The sequence below is a fragment of the Triturus cristatus genome, chromosome 10 (assembly GCF_964204655.1).
Source record: "Triturus cristatus chromosome 10, aTriCri1.1, whole genome shotgun sequence".
Lineage (NCBI taxonomy): Eukaryota > Metazoa > Chordata > Amphibia > Caudata > Salamandridae > Triturus > Triturus cristatus.
Window position 1 is genome coordinate 63,293,017 of NC_140593.1, and position 21,074 is coordinate 63,314,090.

Here is a 21,074-nt window from a genome sequence, read left to right on the forward strand (position 1 = left end):
ATGAGGCGTGAGAGGAATATGTTTTAGCTCCCAGGGAGGAGAAGGATGCCTTATGGGAGGGAAAACCTTTTTCAACCCTTCTAACAATCCTTGATCACGGGGATTTTGAAAAAAGAGTTTTGAGAAGGACATTTTCTGTAAGCAGTAAGAGCTGCCAAGTAAACCTTTATGTAAGAGAACTGCAAACCAGATGTTGCCAAATGAAGTAAACAAGGAAGAATGACACCTTCTTGGCAGGTTGTTGGGTCCACGTTCTTGTTAGAACACAAAATGCACAACCTCTTCCATTTGAAGGAATAGGCTGAATGAGTTGATGGTGTTTCGCCTCCTTGAGAATGTCCATGCAGTCTTGCAGAAGGATCTAGTGTCCATAGTGAACTAGCTCAGGAGCCATGCTGATAAATATTAAAGGAGGAGAGTTTGGGGTGAAGCATCTGTCCTCCGAATTTCATTAGAAGGTCTGGTCTTCAAGGCAGCTTGAGATGTGGACGCTCTGACCGGTGAAGAATGTCCATGAACCGTCATTGGCATGGTCACTATGGAGCTATCAAGATCATTTTGGCTCTCGAGTAGGACAGCTTGATGAAGACTGACGGGATTGTGGGGATTTGAGGAAAGACATGGAGAACTTAGCAGCACCAGTCGATCCGTAGGGCATTCCCCAGTGACCCTGGCTGGAAGAACCTTGAGGGCAAAGATTGGCCATTTTTGTTTTCTGCGGTGGAGAGCAAATCGATGTGAGGCGTGCCCCACAGCCTGAATATGCTTTGTACAATGTCCTCATGAAGGACCCATTCATAGTTTTCCTACAGGACTCCGTTGAGTGAGTCTGTCTGAATATTCTGTACACCTGGGAGATGAGTTGTCATGATGCGCAGGTCCCTGGCGATTAGCCACTTCCAGATTGTGGGACTAAGGTCTGCACCTCGTTCCCCCCTGCTTGTTGAGGTAGTTCATGGCTGTTATGTTGTCCGTCTGAACAAGCAAGGATTTGGTCTTGAATGATGGGAGAAAAGCTTTCAGCAACAGGTGAACTGTGTGGAGCTCGAGGAGATTGATGTGACAGGTCATCTCTCTAGAAGACCATACTCCTTGGATTTGGAGATGATCCATGTGTGTTCCCCACCCTAGTAACGAGGCATCTGTTACCATTGTCTGGTAGAGAACACCCTGATGAAACTGCATTCCTTGAAACAGATTAGTTGGAGAGCATCACCATTTCAGAGACTGTGCTGCATTTGGGGAGAGTGTAATCCTGTCCTCCCACTTGTCTGTGAGTTGGTCCCACTAATCCTCGAGACATTCCTGTAGAGGACGCATGTGAAGACAGGCATTCGGAGTTAGGAAGATACATGAATCCATCGAGCAGAGGAGAGATGACACTGTCCTCACTGTGGGGTGAGAGACTTTCACGAGAGAGTGATAATTCAGGACACTCTCTTGCTTGACTGGTGTCGATGAAAGCCCCCAAATAATGCGGTGTTTAAACAGGAGTAGATGTTGACTTGCTGTGGTTGAATGTAGCCCTAATCTTTGAAGGAGATCGCTTGTCCATTGGTAATGAAGACTGGCTTCCTAAGGTGTCAACGCCTTGATGAGCCAATCATCTAGGTGGGGATAGATGAAGACTCAATGTTTCCTGAGGTGGGCCGCTACCTCTGCCATACACTTTTGAGAAAGTTCTGCGGCTGACTTGAGGCCAAACGGAAGCACCTTGTACAGAAAATGATCGTGCCCCACGACAAACATCAAGAATCTGCGATGCTTCTTGGTTATTGGTATATGGAAGTACGTATTCTGGAGGTCTATCGACCAGAGCCAGTCTCCCTGATGTTACTGGGGATAGATATCATGAAGTGTCATCATTCAAAACTTTTCTCGTCAAATTTATTTGTTGGCCTGTTTCAAGTTGAGAATGGGTTTGCACTTGTTTCTAGGGCCTTTCTTTTTACCAGAAAGTATCAGGAATAGATGCCAGTTCCCCGTTGTTTGGAGGGAATGGTCTCCAATGAATGCTTCTGCAGAAGGATGTTGACATCTGATCGCACCATCTGTAGATGGTGATTGGATGATTTAGGTGGTATAGTCGGTGGAGGACTTGTGAACCTGAGGCAGTATGCATTCCAAACAATATTTAATACCCAGGCATCTTTTGTAACAATAGACCTCTGTTATTTACTGCCAAGATACCCTAGGGTGAACATGAGCTTTACAAACAAACGTTATGTTATGTTGGGATGGTTTGCCACTGCCAGAAAAAAACATAATACTTCCCCTCAACTGGAGTGGGTAAGGGAAGAGAAAAAAGAAGAGATTCATGGCTTGGAGCCCGATGTAGGCTTTTTTCCCCTCTAGCAGGTAGATGGGTGGTTCTCCTTCTAGGCTGCCACCGCTGTTGCTGCTGGTAAGGCCGCTGCTGTTGGGATTGCTGCAAAGCTTGGTACCAGTGAGAGGTTTAAACCCTGTGAGGGGAAAAATGCAGTTGGTAGGTCTTGTAGAGCCTTCTTTGCTCATTTTGCTTTTCTATGCCAACTGCCTTGAGGGTCTCTGATTCAGATGTAATCCGAGCCATCTCATCATCGGTGTGACTGCCGAAAAACACACATGTCCAGGGTTGAACTGGAGCACTTACATAGGAGGTGGAGAGGCCAGGTATTTGGCACCACATATTCAGCACATGCACGGGGCACACTGATATGGGTCAGGGCGGGAATCCCATTTGTTAGTGAGGAAAGCATAAACGACATAGATGGGCGGTACACGTTTGTGAGAGGGCACCTGAATGGCCAAGAAATCCTTTTAGGCTACCTTTACGCCCCCAACATGGATCAGGCCTCCTATCTTGCCCGTTTATCTGAAATAACTGCCTGATGGAGTGGGATACCCTGGCTACTAGGGGGAGATTTTAATTCGGTATTGAATGTAGATATAGACAGATCTTTCCCATCCCTCAACAGCACCCTCTCGGCATCTAACGTACAGGCTCTAGCTAGTTGGCTGACGCCCTACATGATGTATGGCGACTCTTAAATTCCACTGCCCGCATATACTCTCAATACTCAGCAGTACACAGATTACATGTCCGCCTGGACCGTCTGGTGGCTTCGCCGGCATTGCTATCATTGATCCAAGAGGCGGAGTACTTAGGGCGAACTTATTCTGATCACAATCCCTTATTATTGCAGCTGCGTTGGGAACCGCACCGTCCTCCGGTCCCCACGTGGCGTTTACAACCCCAGGCTCTGGAAGAGCCGGCATTTCGGTCATCCCTGGGGATGGCGATTTTAATGTACTTCGAGCTGAATGAAGGCACAGCCAGTGATACGCTTACTTCCCTCATGCGGATCAGAATCCAATTGCTACGCTTTGAGTGAGAGGGTGAGGGGGTACGCCGGGACTCACAACACCTGAAGACACTGCGCTCTGAACATGCGGAGCTGCTGGAACAACTCCGATGCCACAACTACACTGAACACACAGCCTGCACTCACACCGCGGCAGACAGAGCGGGCAGAGTACTAGCATGGTGAACACGCTCATGCCCCCATAGGGTACCTCCGTTCTCACACGGGTCAGTTATTAATCACGCAGCGTGACATACACGCGGCCCTGACACAGAACTATACTCACCTCTACCAATCCGGGTATAACTGTAATGAACACAACTTGGCTAGGTTCCTTGGCTGCCTACAACTGCCTGAGGTAACAGAAGAACATAGTGTGATGCTCAGCGAGCAGGTATCGCAGGAGGAGATTGGGATGGCTATTCAGTCCCTGGCGTCCGGGAAGGCCCCGGGACCGGATGGGCTACCGTCAGAGTACTACAAAGCATACCGGGCCTCCCTGGTGCAACATCTCACTACAGTGCTTGCAATGGCCCTCTATGCACAACAGCTTCCTCCCTCCATGCGTGAAGCGCATCTGGTGTCATTGTTGAAGCTGGGCAAAGATCCGGAGGACATGGGCTCCTACCTACCCCTGGCTCTGCTCAACACTGACTGTAAGATACTTGCGAAGATCCTGGCAGACAGGCTGGCACAAGCCATTCCGGGGCTGGTCGACACGGATCAAAATGGCTTTGTGCCTGCGCGCTGTACTTCGCTCAATTTACATCTGTTCTTCAGAGTGGCCACCTATGCGGCGGAGGAATGGCCCAGGGCAGGCTGCCTTGTGTTAGACCTAGAGAAGGCCTTCGACTCCCTGGAGTGGCCCTACCTGTTTGCGGTGCTTGAGAAATGTAACCTCGACCCAGAGTTTTTCTACTAGTACGCCTTCTCTATACTGGCCCCACATTAAGAGTCAGGGTAGGCCCCTACATTTCAGACCCCATTCCTGTGCAAAGAGGCACTCTTCAGGGGTGTCCCCTGTCCCCGCTTCTATTTATGCTCGCTATACAACCGTTGGCGGAAGCGCTGCGCACCCAACTGGAGGATAGGGTGCCTCTGGGAGACGCAACCAATCAAGTCTCGCTTTACGCAGATGACCTCCTCATTTATATTAGAGATATCGATCATGTTCCTGGCCAACTACCCCAGTTACTGGAGACTTTGCCGCACTTTCCGGATTGAAAGTCAATGTAGCTAAGTCATGCCTCTACCCTTTCAAAGATAGGCTTCGTGACTTGGGCTTCACTATAAGTGGCACCCCGGTGCAGTGGGCGCCCGCTACGTTTTGCTACCTAAGAATCCAGATTTACCGTCACCCACATTACCTTTTCGAGGGGAATCTCGGCAGAGCGGTGACCTCCATCAGGTCGCAGATGCGATTCTGGAGTACGCTGCCGCTGGCTGTGACAGGTAGGATAGCACTCCTCCCGCGACTCCTATACTACTTCACGAATTTGCCTTTGTATGTGCCAGCTTGAGAGACACATTAGGGATTTTATCTGGGGCAATGCTAGACACCAGATGACATTGAAAAAGTTGTATCTACCATCAGATCAGGGGGGATTGGCAGATCCCTGTTTCGAGCATTATAACCTGGCCTCTCAGCTGCAGTGGATTGCACGTTGGCTATCGGGTAGACACTGTGCAGGCACAGCCACCACACAGCCACCCTTCACCTTGGAGTGCATAATCCGACTATTCCACCCTTGGGCGCGTACACGGCCGCCGGAACCTCTGCTACTTGCGGTAGCCTACCGTTGCTTTCGTAGAAGTCTATTTGTAACGCGCAGCGTACTCCCTTATGCACCAGCGATACCCCTTGAGGGCACTCCCAGCGGACAATCGGTACTGACTCATCTCACGCTTAGGGACTGGCATGACAAAGTTATCCACACCCTTGGAGACCCGTACCATGAAGGGACACTCACACCCTATACTACACTCGTGGACGAAGAGGGGCTGCCGGCTGGGCAGTGTCTTACTCACTGCGCACTAGTAGCCTCGCTCACGGCTAAATGGGGGGATGTTACTGTACAACTGCCGACACATCTTACCATGCAGAACTTGCACGTCATGGGACGGGGCAGACACTTAACGCGTTGGTTTGCGGCCTCACTCCGCACTCATGCAGCAGTAAGCATCGCATCGCTTCGTCACAAGTGGGAACAAGATCTGGGTGCCCAGCTCACAGACAAAGAATGGGCCCAGATACTCGAGAGCCCCACGCGCATCCCTAGGAACATGTGCTTTATGCAGATACAGACCTACATCATCCATAGGCCATACCTCACGCTGGCAAACATCAATAAATACTTTGATTGAGAGGATGCCGCATGCCCGAGATGTGAGGAGGCAGGGGCTGATTTACTACACATGTTCTGGGCTTGCCCTAGGGTGGGTACATATTGGAGGGAGGTGGCCGCCCTGCTACAAGAATGCACCGACCGGGAACTGCCTTTCACTTGGCCCACATATTTGCTGCATACGTTTCGTAGAACCCCTAACACGAAAGGTACATTCAGATTCAAGGATCTGGGAATGATAGTGGCCAAGCGGCTGATCAGTAAAAGATGGAAAGCCTGCCTGCATACAAGCTTGGCAACACTCTATGCTTGCATGGGCCAAAGCGGAAAGTTTAGCTATTATGCGCGAGGAGACCCTGGGATTGCGAAAAAAAACCCTATTGCTTCATATTGGGACACTATATACAATGTGCTGCAACACAGCCTAGACACACCACTCTCGGACCCCCCTGACACACAAGCCTCAGGCAGCGAGCAGCCTCGCGGGCAGCTGTAGCGTATGAGCCACAAAACTCTCTTGCAGATAGGACTAGATTACTTGTGACACTCAGTAGGAACACATCCTGGGTATGAGATGGTAGCCGGACGTTGTTAGCTGCACGAGCTATGGGTAATTCTGCACAAAGAAATAAAGAGGGGAGATACGGGCTATACGTTTGGTTACATGTCTTGCGCATTCCCTCCCCTTTACTTTACCGTTTCCCCTTCCCTGTTATGTGCGTAGTTCTCAATTTCTGTTATCTAATTGCAAATCTATGATTGGCACTCAATTATGGCTGAACACCAGCATTCCTGCAGGATCTATGAGATACTACATGCAGTGGCATGTGGCAATAGACATTCGCCAATACTCCTGCTTCGGCGGACTCTCAATGTACAGGCTAAAGATGCGATTATTGTGTGTACTTACCCACTTGCATTATCCACTTTTCCTTCATGCACCTGGATGCTACTGGCAACTCGCAAAAGCACCTGTACACCTTGTCCTTGATTATTTCACATGCTACACTGGACATGGACTGTTACTCTAATGTATGTATACACTGAACGATAAATGGTAAATGTATTCCCCAACAGTGCTTGATCTTGTATGCCTAATGCTGCACGGTAATTTAAAACTCAATAAAATAGATTAACAAAAAAAAAAAAGAATATCGGTGTGACGGCCGAAGAGTGTGAATCCTGAGAATGGCAGATTAAGGATCCTTTGTTGTGACTCATGGTTGAGGGCTGTGAGACGCAGCCATGAATGCCATCATAACACCACCCATGACAGTACTCATCTGCGGCTAGCAAGGAGAAATCAACTGCTGCACTGACAATCTGGTTGGAGACCATCATTGCCTCACTGACAACCTCCAGAAAGTCTTCCATTTTTTCTCAGGCGAGATCGTCGAAAAACATCTGTAAAGAGTCCCAAAAGGCCCTGATATAGCTGCACAGAAGAACCGATGCACTCGCTGCCTTCATTGCGGGCGCAGCTATACTGCATACTTTGCAGCCCACTGAATCAAGCTTCTTACTCTCCTCATCCATTGGTACCGTAGACGAGTGGCATGATGTTTTTTAGTAGCTGCTAAGATGACTACAGAGTCTGGAGGTGGGTCGGAGCGGAGAAAGAGATGATCTGCTCTGAAGGTGTGTGTTTTTTCTGTAGCCTCAATGGAGCTGATTTAACTGAGGCGGGGTCAAGAATAATTCCATCGCTGGTTCCAACAGACCCGGAACTAAAGGAAGGAGAGGTCTTGACGCTGAACGACGGTGAAGCGTCTCAAATATAATAGATGTGGAAGGAGTTGGAACTGACATTGGAATATTGAGCTTTCCAGCACCTCTCACCAGGATCTCCAGGAAAGTAGAGACATTATCCACTGGAGTAACCCATGGTGGTGAAGAGTCTGACAGCATTGGAAAATATCTTCCTGTACTGGAAGAGGAGGTGGTGTAGTAGGATTGATGTCTAGACCATGTGCATAATCTTGATCTAGACCTAGTGGCACGATGATGGTGAGAGCGTCTAGAGGATGGAGAAGAAGAGCGCCTGGACCTGTTGCGATGATGGTGAGATCTCAAACGCGACCTGCGTGGAGAAACTCTAGGCCTCGGTGGAGGGGCCTCCACAGGTGAGAGAGTAGAAATTGGCGCTGGTGGGAGAGATGCCCAAGGAGGGGCGGTGGAGGCAGCAGAGGTGGTGGTGGAGGAGATTGTGAAGGAGGAGGAGAGTCTTGTAACACTATTGGTGAAGAAGGATTGTAAACTCTAGAATATTCAGAATTGGGAGATGATGAAATGCATCTCTATTTCCTTCTTTCCACATATCTTGAAGTTCTTGATGTTGACACCCTCCTCAAGGTCGACTTTTCTCTCCATCTCAACGTCAACACACTCCTTGACATCGCCTTTTCTCTCCATCTTGACATTGACAGACTCCTTGACGTCAACTCCTTCTGTATGTTAACAGAGACGTCGCCTTTGACTTCTACCTAACCTACCTTGGCGTAGATGTTAAGCTCCTCTTTGATGTCAACCCAGCCCTCAGTGGAGAATAAGTTGGTGCTGTACCTTGTCTTGATGTCGATCCTCTCAACATCGACTGGGAACGATGCCATGTTTGGGCTGAACTCCTCTTTTTGGACCTTCCAAGCCTGCGGTCCTCAGAAACAGATGTAAGAGCCCTGGTAGAGGACTGACCCTCTACTCACTCAGATGTCCCACCTTAAGACTGCCCCTGCTGCCTGCGTCACTCTACTACTTCATGGAGGCAAATCTTCCCCTTTTCCCTCAGGGTGCACCTTGAAAAGTTCCTGCAGTGCTGGCATATGTCAGGATCAAAGCTTTGTGGAAGGCAGATGATGCAGATGTTGTGAGGGTCTGATTTGGCCTTCTTTCTTTCACAGGCAAGACACTTGTCAAATAAATATGGCATTTTAAATGACAAAATAACACACTTTTCTGTCAGAAAAAGACAGAGAATTAAAGGGACAGTTGAAAACCGCTGATTGAAGTAGTTGTCACCAAAACACACTGGTGATTTTTGAAGAGGAAATTTCTAAAAGGCAGAGCTCAGTACTCCAAGATCCTGTCACAAGGAGCCAGAAAAAACAAACTGAGGCAACTGCCACCTGCTGAGCACGATTGGATACTTGTGGTCTCTGGGTCCTTAAAGAGACAGACACTGTTTTTACACTCACAGAATGGCAGCCTATGGGGCTACAACTTCCTGCTATTGTTCATCTGTTTACTTTATAAAAAAAAAGGTTTGTGAAAGAAATTTAAGCTGTTTTTACAAAGATTTACCTTTAACATATATGTATATATAGGTTTCTTGACCCTTTTTTAAGTACAATCTAAAGAATGTGGCCATTGAAGCCTTTCTTATAGGATCCATAATGTTGTTTTCTTAAGTGCTTCTACAGGCCTTCATGAAGAAAGGCGAACATCTACACTTAGAAGATATACTATGGAAAAGTGCTTGGGATCCCCACACGTGGGTGGGACTATTCAATGCTTATGACTATCAATGGAGATCCCCTGAGAGAGAAAGTATGTTACCAAAGGTAAGTAACTTGTTCTTCTGATGGATACTTCTAACCGCAGATTTCTTACCATTAGAATAAATGCCAAAGTGGTGCTAGGTCTGTAGAATTACTTCTGATTAAAAAAATTCCTGCAGGACCAAATCGCAAAATGTCCTTCATGTCCGACATGGCTGTCAAACCAGTAGTGGTTCGTAACTGTGTGCACTGATGCACTTGTTGTAGCCTGATAAATATCAAGGGCAGGAACTTATGCCAACACAGTGGTAGCTGCAATGGCTTAGATGGAATGGGCCACAACTCTTCTGGGGGCTGCTTTAAGGCCATTGCAAAACAAATCTTAATGCAGAAGTCTTTCCATCCACACAAATTTCATTTCTGCACTGCTTTGCCTTTCTTTCTCCAAGAGAACTTCACAAACAGCATACACCCAATGGTGTCTGGTAAGGTCAATGTAAAAACTGAACTCTCTTTTCAGCTCCAAACAATGGAGTCTCTATTCCTCTTTTGATGGATGAGGTGAGGCAAATAATATCGAAAGAGTGAGATTGCACAACGTGAAAGGAGGTCACAACTTTCAGGAAAAATGGCTCTCTAGTCCTCAGGACCAGTTTGTCTGGAAAGAATGTGGTGAAGGGTGGTGAGACTGACAGAGTGTGAGGCTAACTAAAGCGATGAGCTCAGGTTAGCATGATGAGAAGACCATCGTCAGGGTCAAGAGACATCGGGAACAGCAATGTAATGGCTCAAAAAGAGTACACACAAGGAAAGTAAGAACAAAATAAAGGTCCCACTGTGGCATCACACAAGGTTTAGGAGGAAAAATATGGACTAAACCCGTGTGAAAACGCATCTGAATAGGTGATTTGAATAAGTATGGTGGGTCCAGTTAATTCAAAAAGGCCAAAAGGGATGACAAATAATCTTTAGTAGTGTCAAAAACAAGTCCTTGCCAGGCCAAAGACAGAATAAATAGTAACACATCCGAGACTTTCGCTTGCACTGGGTCCGTGTTACAGGTGACACAAACTTGTTCCAGCGTCTGGGATAAACAGATTTTCTATAAGAACTGCTGGCCACCAGGATGGCATCCACTACTTCGGGAAGTAGACTGAATGAGGTCAACGGCCACCACTCAATCTCCACACATGTAGGTTTAGACTGCGCAGGCCTGGCTGCAAGAGCCAGTCCTGCTGCTGCAACAAAATATTCTCCCATAAGCAATAGCCTGATTGGAGGACAGATGCTCAAGCCCAGAATTTTCCAGTACCACACTCTCCTGGCCAAATCTAGAGACAGTTGGATGACTAGGACTCGGTCGTCCTTGGTCTTCGGCACTTGAGGCCAAAGAGTTTTCTTTGAGAAAGCCACACAAGAGGCCCCTGCTGCACTCTAGGCGAGATGCATCTCCAAGCGACAGCCTTCTTGGAGACTTTAATGCGTAAAAATTTTGACACTGCACGTTATCAGTGGTGGCAAAGAGATTGAGCCAAGGTTCTCCCCATTGCTGGAAGACCCTGCGCTACCTCAGCGGGCAGCTGTCATTCATGATCGGCTAAGCATCACTGGTTGAGTTTGCCCGTCCTCGTGTTTAAATATCCAGACAGAATATATGCTTTCAGGGAGGTGCCCTGGCCATTAAGGCAGTTCCAGAGGCGCAGGTTTGTTACAATACCACATGGCAGTGGTGTTGTCCGCGAGGACCTGAAGCAGCCACCCCTTTATGGATAGCAGTAAAATTTTCAATATCGAACAAATGGCCCACAGTTTACGTTAGGTCAATGTCACCACACCTCAAGACCAGAAACACATGTCATGGTAATACTTCATTTCATCACTAACTTCAGTGACCATAATCCCTCTGCATTTATTATGAATAATCAGGCACTGCAATCATGGGCTCACATTATCAGTAATAAAGCACTACAGCCTTTCACGAATATGCATTACTATCAGCATAACAATCCCTTAAATAAAGCATAGCCAATACTATCTTTAGATGAAACATCACTTAAAAACATTGTGAATAATACTTTTGAAGAAAGCATTATTCAGACCATTGTGAATAACACTTTCCAGTAAAGCTTCTCTTAAACATTAGTTTCAAAGAGACCCCTCACTTGAGAGAGAGAGGGAAGAGGGGAGAGGGGGGACTGGGAACTTGATTTGAAGGTCCAATGCCCAAGCTCCTATTATTAATCAAAGATTCAACAAAGGGGCTTATGTTCCTAGGGAAAGAAGGCAGGTTCTCTCAATTAGTAGAGAATGCTGGACCGGGATAATTGGGACAGTCAACAAGACTGTCTCATGTTGCCCTCACACATCTGCTAGAGGACGTCATGCTTCATAATAGGGCAGTGCTCCTCGTCGGGCCGGCGCAGCAATGCCCTACGGGTCCCCCGAAGGGTCACTTTGGCAGAGATCTTTTACGAGGCTGCCATAGGATAAGTGAGGTGATCAGTGATGTGTGATAGGAAGTTAAAACTTGTAAGGGAGATCCTGCACTATACTTTAATGAGGGGAACACCCTTCCAGAGATTTAAAAAAAACTGTGACAGGTGAGTGCTACCTTGAGGGTTTGAAAGGAACCCTAGTAGTCAGTGTGTCGCAACTAGATAGGGGAAGTATCCTATAGTTGTGGGAGAGGGAATTATGTCAGGTCCCTCTCTTGTTAGTGTGTCAACATGTTTCACGCCTGGTCTGGTCATAAGGATCCGTGGTGCTTCGTCAGGACAAAAAACGTATGGTGAAAAAAACTACCCCACACTAAGTTGGTGCCCCGAGGTGCTACCTACTGTGTGCGCGGTTTAAGGTCCAACCTAAGTATAAGAGATTTAAGGGCACATCGGGTGGTGGGGAGGTGCCGCACTCAAGCGTGCTGGGAGTTAAGGAGTGCGGACCGCGTGTCTGCACCTACCCTTACAGTCTCCGTGTCCCCGGGATCGTGGCCCAATGTGGACCCTTAAATCTCTTCTGCTTCTTTGGCGAGCTGCTCAAGGTCCTCTTGCGACTCCAGTGCCTCCGGTCCGTGGGTCCTATAGAGGGTCACCTTCAAATTCTTTGGGCTCCTCTGATTACTCGGGGCCTGCCCTGACTCCCCTGCTTGTGGTGAGTCTCCTGGCCCTTGCTGGTCCTGACATTGCACCTTCTTCTACTTCTACGTTGTTTGACTTGCCAAGGCTTGTTGGTGCTCCAGCCGGACACCGACCCCTCAACTCTCGACATCCGATGTGGGATAGCTCGTGCACAGCTCCTGGTCTTCCACAGCATCGCCTGGTCCACACAGCTGCAGTTCCAAGGTCACCATCAGCTCACCTGCAACACCCAACATCGGTGGGCACTCATCTTTCGTGCCTTCCCGTCACTCCTGAGTGGCATAGACTCAGTCCTCCCTGCTTGCAGGTTCTTCACATTCTGAATCCACGTTTGGGTTCCATCGGACACTTTCACCTTCTCCAGCAGCGGCATCTTACTGAAGTCTCCCATTGAGTTCGACAATGGTTTCCGACGCCACTTCACACCTATGCACCCAGCTTCCCTAGGGCAGGTATCCTGGTTTCTAAGGTATCCACGGGTGGGGTGGCTCTCCAACCTCTTGTCTTCCACAGGGTTTCTTCAGGGTGCACTGGAAAGGGTCCTTGTTCTTTAAAATTACAACTGCAACTTACACATTGATTTGTACAGAGAACATGTTTGTGTTCATACATTGCACACGACCTCCGTGGGGCTCCTAGATACTCATCTTCGGTGGCTCCATGAGTCCCTGGCACTTCTAAGTCCTCTGAGTATTGTCTTTACTCGAGTTATGGTTCGCATACCACTATTTTAGTTTGGTTTGGTCTCCCCCTGGGAGTGGAGAGCCCCAGTGGCTATGGTGTACCTTCTTCATTCTACAAGCCTTCTCAAAGGCTGTAAACCACTTTTTGAAGTCATCACTCTCAACATGCTTGGGGACAATCCCTTTAGGGATTTTAAGATCAAAGGCTTCCTATCCCTATTTTGTTTGCTGCTGCCACTATTAATGGGTGCTTGACCCATCTCAGTCCTCTCTTTTTCCATAGCCAAGATTTTGGCTTCAAAGGCTACTCTTCTGGCAAGTGTCTCAAGAATTGCTTCTTTATCATGTAGCTCTTCTCTGAGTCTTGAGTTTCCTGACCCACCCCCATTAGGGGAAGGCAATCAAGGAACAGTTTAATGTAGATGTGAGGGGGTACCTCCTCATCTCCTCTACAGACGTGTAGGGCCAAGTTGACTAGTGCACTTTTTCGAAAATCGAAAAATCACCAATGTTGCCAATTTTTTTTGCCTAAATCAATTGTGGGTTTCTTCGTGGAATCACCTATTGACCAAGTGGTATCAGCAAATGGAAAGTCTTTTATCCCACCGCTGCCACCAATATAGGAAGCTGGCCTTTTATGTTGTAGTGTGAATGTAATGGCACACCATGCAAAAAGTACAGACGACTAATACTGGTTTACAGGGTTTAAATTAATAATCTCAAATACTCTATTTGTGGTAGTGAGGTTGAGCAGCTTATACTTATCAAAGAGTAGTGTTAAGCATTTGTTGTACACACAGAGTCAATAAATGAGACACACTCAAGAAGGAAATCAAGACCAATTTAGAAAACTAACAAAGATTTTTATATAATTTTAGACACAAAGATATTTGGAATCAGGTAAGTACTTTAAATGGTATAGATTTTTACAGGTGAAACAGTACAAAATCACAGATGTCAGATTTGAGGCATGAGCCTCGAACGTCGTAATGTTATCCGATGGGAGCAAAAGACATGTACTGCATAGGCATAGGAGGCTGGATTAGTATATGGTGCTCACTTATGTAAGTGTAGCACCCTGCACTAACCCAGACAACCCTTATGGTGATTTTAATTGTCTTAGACAACCTTAGAAAGCTCTCCAAGTGGTAGCTGTGGAGAGCAGCCTTCAGGCTTAGTCCAGAAGGAGTGTAAAGCAACTTGTTTTGCCAGAACATAATCTTATTTGTATAGCTTAAGTGAAAAAGAACCACACAAAATATGCATTTATTATAAGACCCACACTAACACGTACCTGGAGATATACACAATGCACACAATACTTTGTAAATAAAACAGGTAAGTGGCACGAATACACAGTGGTCGCCAGGTGGAGACCAAACCATATACTAAAATAGCGGGATGTGAACCACGACTGAACTCAAGTCTATACCCAGAAGACATAGAAGTGCTGGGGACCCAAGGAACCATCTGAGGTAAGTAATCAGGAACCCTACGGAGGCCGTGTGCAGAGTGGGAACACAACTGTGTGCTCAATACAAGTCAATGGGTAAGTTGCGGTTGCAATTTTAAGAAGAGAGACCATCCCAGTGGAACCTGACGAAACCCTGTGGAACACAGAAGGTTGGAGAGCCACCCCACCCATGGATACCCTAGGGACCAGGATACCTACACCCGGGAAGCTGGGTGCATAGGTGTGAAGTGGAGTTGGAAACCACAAAACTCAATGGAGGACTTCAGGAAGTGTTGGTCACAGGAGATGCTTGAGGTTGGGGCTACTTGAAGTCCGAAGATCTCTGAGGAAGAGAGCCAACAAGCCTCTGCAACAACAAGTCGATGCAGTGCACTGGGGTTCGGTCCCTGTGGTTCCAACAAGGGATACTGGCCTCAAACTCAGTGATAAGACAGTGCAGGCCTCGAGGGAGTTGAAGAACCACCACCTGTCTTGCTGAGCCCTTTGGAGTCCGTGTGAGCCCAGTATCAGCAGATCGGTCAGCTTGGTTGCGGTGTCTGCAGATCGAGGGAAGTGACTCCATCACTTCAAGGCAGATTCCTTTAGATGTCTTGGATGCCCACAGGTCTTGAAAGGATCCTGTATGGCGCACAGACACAGACGTTGCAGCAGACCTGCAGGAGCAGCAGGAGTCTTCCCAGTTGCAGTCTCGTTGCCCAGAAAAAATGTCCAGACGGTTGAAGATGAAGTGATGTCTTGATATGATTCTTGGCCCATGATGAATCTAGGGACCCAGCCACAGGTAAGCCCTTAAGTACCCTAAGGAAGGGTTGGGACAATTCAGGGCTCCCTCCCAGATGAGGGGCTGGACAGTGGGGAGGATACTCCCATATCCTTTGTCCAGTTTCACGCCAGTGCTGGAACCAACGGCTCCCTCAACTTATTTATTTGTTTATTTATTTATTTTGTGTTTTATACAGCGCGAACGTGACCCGTTAGGGTACCAGAGCGCTTTACAGAAGACATCACAATGTACAACAGGTTTAGAATCAAAGAGTACACAACGATTAGGAGGGGGGGAGGTGGGTACATAAGGGATAGAAGGACACGTATGTACAGTTTACATTTACAATAGCTCCAGGCAGGCCCCAGGTTTCTTGGCTGGTTATGCTGGTAATCTGGGGGAGGCAATGGTCTGGAGTTGTTCAGGGTCACCGTCGTGGTTGGAGGCAAATTCTAAGTGAGGAATTTACCCATAAGGAAGGTTTTGGCATCCTTTTTGAAGCGTGCCAGAGAAGGGATTCTTCTGATAGCGGGTGGGAGAGAGTTCCAAATTCTTGGTGCGGCCCCAGAGAAACCCAATTGTAAGTTTTTTTTTCTTTCTGAAAACGTGCAGGTTGGAGCAAGAGGTCTCTGGAAGACCTGGAGTTTCTGATTCCTCCTGATACCAAAAGTTTCTGAGAAAGATATGCAGGGGAGTTTGAGTATAAGGCCTTGTGTGTGATGCATACCAGTGTAAGCTGTATTCTGGCCTCAAGAGGAAGCCAGTTCAGTGCTTTTAGGTGTGGAGAAATGTGGTTGAATTTCCTAGTGCCGGTAAGTAGTCTGGCGGCCGTGTTGAGGCAGGTTTTTAAAGGTGCCAAGGAGATCTTGGGTAGGCCCGAGAGAGTAGAATAGCCATATTCCAATCTTGAGATGACCAGTGCTTGGACTGCCATTTTTAGGTCAGAAGCGTCAAGTAAGGGTTTCAGTTTCCTTAGGTAACTCAGGTGGAATCTGGCTGATTTGGCCATCGAGTTGATGTGGTCCCGCATGTTCAGGTTTGAATCAAGGGTTATTCCCAGAGATTTGGCTGAGTCAACGATGGTCGGTGGGCAATTTAAGGCTGTGATAGCCTTAATCCATGCCTGCATTTCAGATTGGTTATTGTGGGGGAAATAAGTAGAAATTCTGTTTTCTTTGCGTTTAGTTTTAGTTGATTAGAGGAGAGCCATTGGACAATCGATTTCAGGGCCTCATTCAGGGAGAGAATCTCCTCGAGAGAGGAGGTTTTGATGTAGATCTGAGTGTCGTCAGCGTACATATGGTAGGAAATATTAGCAGTGCGTAGTACTTCGGTAAGCGGTTCTAGGTAGAGGTTGAAGAGAGTGGGGGACAGGGTTGATCCTTGAGGGACTCCAACCGTGACCGGGGAGGGAGTAGACAGGATGCCGTTAATTTGGAATCTCTGTGATCGGTTTTGGAGGAAGGATCTGAACCATTCAAGAACAGAGCCATCCAAACCCATCCTGATTTTGAGGCGTTCGAGTAGTTTTTCATGGTTGACTGTGTCAAAGGCTGAGGATAAGTCTAGGAGGACAAGGAGATAGGATTTGCCTTGGTCAAGGGCTTGGAGGGCATCATCCACGATGTGAAGCATGGTGGTTTCGGTGCTGTGCCCAGGTCTGACTCTGGATTGGAAGTCATCGAGTAGGTGAGAGTTATTGATGTGATGGCTTAGTTGCTGTTGCACACACTTCTCCAGCACTTTAGCTAAGAGAGGGATGTTGGAGATAGGTCTGAAGTTGTCTGGGGAAGCAGGATCCAGTGATGGCTTTTTCTAAATGGGGAGGACTTGGCCGGCTTTCAGAGAATTTGGAATCGATCCCTGTTGGAGAGAGGCGTTAATTATTGCAGTCCAACTAGGAATGATGGATTGGGCAGCGGTAGCTAGGAAGTTGGAGGGGAGTGGGTCATTAAAATGGTTATTAGGGTTTAACGCAGATAAGATTTTAGATACAGAGTCTTCATCATAGAGTTTGAAGTCGGTCCAGTGTGCTTGATTTTTAGGAGAAGCCAGTGGGGGCAGCGTGGAAGGAGGAGGCAGGTCAGGAAGGGGTTGAGAGTATATGGCGGAACTGAGTTCGTTTCATAAGGCTGTGCTTTTGTCAGCGAAAAAAGAGGAGAATTCCTCGGAAGATATTAGAGACTTGGGGTTTTCTTTCGAAGTTTTGGCCAGTTTATTGGATTGGTGTTTGACCAGTTCGAAGACCTTCCGGGGTCTGTTCTTGGCGTTCGCCAGTTCAAATCTGAAGAATTCTTTGTTTGACTTGAGGCTGTTCTTGTTGTAGGCATTCCTGGCCTGGCGGAGAAGTTTTAGAGGGGTGCTGTCTCCAAAGTCTTTCAGATTGCCGGAGGGATCTCCTCTCATTGTTGAGGGATCCTGTGAACCAGGGGTTTCTGTCTTTGATTTGGGTTCTTTTTAGTTTTAGTGGGGCTATGTCATCCAGAATGTTTGATTTAGTCGCAGAGTGGTGATCATTGAGGTCATTGACGGTAGTGATATGCGAGGGGGGGGGGTCAGATTTGCAGCAAGCCTCTAGCTCCCTGTGGTCCAGGTTCTTAGTGTCTCTGAGACAGCGTTTGGGAATCACAGGTTGTGGTGCTCTTGTCTTGTGGGTGCCAGGTAATAGGAAGGCAATGGCATGGTGGTCAGACCAGTCACGTGGGTCACTAGAAATAAGTTTAACTGTTGACTCCTTAGAGATGATCCAGTCAAGGGTGGCCCCTTTCCAATGAGTTGCGAGTAAGCAGGCTTGAGTCAGGGCTTGATTGGCCAAGAGGTCCTTAATGGCGTTGACATGAGGAGGGTCCTTGGGGTCGTTCCAGTGCAGATTGAAGTCACCTAGGAAAATATCTGCAGAGATGGGGGAAGTCTTAGCAGTGATGATTTCCATGAGATGGTCGGTGAAGGAGTCGTTCCTGCCTGTGGGGTGGTAGAAGATGTGCAGATTACACAGTTGGGTGGAGTTGCTGCAAAAGGAGAGGGAGAGGTATTCGCAGTAGTCGGTAGTATCCAACATTAGTTTGGTGACAAGGAGGTTAGAGCAGTAGATGCAGACGATGCCTCCTCCTTTTTTGCTAGATTGTATGTCCAGCCTTGCGATGTTATAATTAGGCCTGGGCTAAATTTCCGTTCCGCTCGCGGAAATTGCGATAATTTGACATTTTCGCGTTCCGTGGAGAGCGCGAAAATGTCAAAATTTCCGCATTCCGCAGCTTAGCGATAATTTGGTTCTTGCTCGCGCTGTAAAATAATACATTATCGTGCGCGCGAACGCCTTACCTGAATCCCTGCGTTCGCCGACAAGTTTTCCTGATCCGGTCGCGTTCTCCACGAGATGTTGGATTGTTGGTAGCCATTTGCGCTGTCTCCCGACAGTTCGCGCCCGCAGTAACGTCATGCGTCGCGCGATCACGTCTTTCTTCTCGCGATCATGCACCGCGAGAAGAGTGAAAACAAGATGGCCGCGCCCGCAAGCAACCGCATGGGTAAGTTGGCGAGCCGCGAACACGCGGAAAATACCGCGAACGGGTGGGAAAAAACCGTCCGCATCTTCGCGATATTTCCGCGTGTTTGCGGAGATTTTAAACATTTTCGCGATAATTTGCGAAAGTCGCTTTCGCAAATTCCACCCACCTCTAGTTATAATTGGGAGGGACTAAAAGAACCAGTCATGGAGATGAGCATTCATTGAGCCATGATTCTGTTAGTATAGCTAAGTCAGAATTGTTGTTCAGGATGAGATCAGCAATATCGGTGGCGTGCTTAACTGCTGATCGGCAGTTGATTAAGAGACCAGAGAGAGGGGGGTTGGAAGGAGTGATGGGAATCGGGGCGGACAGGCGTACAGGCGCTAAGTTGTTTTTAATCACCCTTCTATTGTGGAGGTTAGCTGTCTGTTAAGGTTGCTAGTGACCGTGCAGATGGCCTGTTCGGGAGTCACATCTAGTAGACAAGGGGTAACTGGTGAAACCCCAAAACCGGTCCTAGGATGCTTGATTCCGGTCCAGGGAAGACATGGCTTGGCAGTTCGGGCTGGACTGTTTCCATGAGGCACAGGGTCAAGACTGATTTGCATATGGCCATGTGTGAACTGGGGAAGCGTGGTGAGCAAAATAACGATGGATTAAACCCAGATCTGTGACTGGGGGTGAATGTTTTGCCAATGTGCAACATTCCGTTCATCATCTTGTGTGTTTTGCTGTTCGCCCTATGTGGGAAGGGTATGCCCAGACGTGGGTCCCGTGCTCACTACGCCACTGGAGTCAAGCTATCATGGCTGAAGAGGGGTGAAACCCCGAAATCGGCCCTAGGATGCTTGATTCCGGTCCAGCGAAGACATGGCTTGGCAGTTCGGGCTGGACTGTTCCCATGAGGCACAGGGTCAAGACTGATTTGCATATGGCCATGTCTGAACTGGGGAGGCGTGGTGAGCAAAATAATGATGTATTAAACCCAGATCTGTGACTGGTGGTGAATGTTTTGCCAATGTGCAACATTCCGTTCATCATCTTGTGTGTTTTGCTGTTCGCCCTATGTGGGAAGGGTATGCCGAGACGTGGGTCTTGTGCTCACTATGCCACTGGAGTCAAGCTATCCTGGCTGAAGAGGGGTGAAACCCTGAAACCGGTCCTAGGATGCTTGATTCCGGTCCAGGGAAGACATGGCTTGGCAGTTCGGGCTGGACTGTTCCCATGAGGCACAGGGTCAAGACTGATTTGCATATGGCCATGTCTGAACTGGGGATGCGTGGTGAGCAAAATAACAAAGGATTAAACCCAGATCTGTGACTGGGGGTGAATGTTTTGCCAATGTGCAACATTCCGTTCATCATCTTGTGTGTTTTGTATATCAAAGGTGGCAGAGGCTTTGAAGCCTCTGGCTTTGATATGCTAAATCACTAGCCATCCTGCTGGAGAAGGTGTAACAACCTCCTGCCAGAACAGGTTTTGTTTCTGACCTCTGAGAGCGAGGGCTCTCCGGGTAGGTTCAGAAACTCATCTGTTGTGGCAGGCTGGAAAAGTCCAGTCAGTCAGCACACTAAATGGCTGATAGGTTTCAGGGGGTACCTCTAAGGCGCCCTCTGGGTGCATGCCATAATAAACCCAACACTGGTATCAGTGTGGATTTTCAGTAAAGGCATTATGAAGCTGGGTAACTCATAATGTCCAGTGCCCAGTACATTATGCTTAAGAAGGCTTCCTGATCACTTGCAATGTCATGGCAATGGAACTATACATCACGGGGCCATATGTGCCCATGCAGATATGTCCTCACATATAATAAAATGCATTCTGCCTTAGGGATCTAATGCCTGCTGTAGGGGTGACTTACATATAGTATATGCAGTGTGCCTGGGCTTGGGATACAGGGAGCGTGCCATATCGTATTTTCACAATGGTTTGCACCATTTCATGCATCCTGCAATGGCAGCCTGTGTGCAGTTTTTGTGTGAGTCCCTTTGAGTGCAAAATACATTCTGCAGCCCATAGGAACTTTCCTTAGAGCCCATGCCCTGGATACCAGAGGTACCTTTACTAGGTACTTACAGGCGTGTTAACGTTCACGCCAATTGGGTTACAATTAGACATTTACCTGTTTTAAGGGAAAGAGCACTGGCACTGGGGGCCTGGTTAGCAGGGACCCAGTGCACTTTCAGTCAAAAAGCATCAGTACTAGGGCATAAAGTGGCGATGACCATGTCAAAAAGTGGCACTTTCCTAAACTCACACGATTTCAAAGCAGTATCCCACACTATGTAAAATCCTGTACACAGCTGCTGACCTTATCTAAAG

At 47.7% G+C, this 21,074-nt stretch overlaps 1 protein-coding gene across 1 annotated transcript in view; it reads right to left on the reverse strand.

Annotated features, from left to right (window-relative positions):
- The window catches only part of COLQ (collagen like tail subunit of asymmetric acetylcholinesterase), a 778,371-nt gene that overhangs the window by 177,403 nt on the left and 579,894 nt on the right, over positions 1-21,074 (reverse strand). The window lies entirely within an intron of this gene.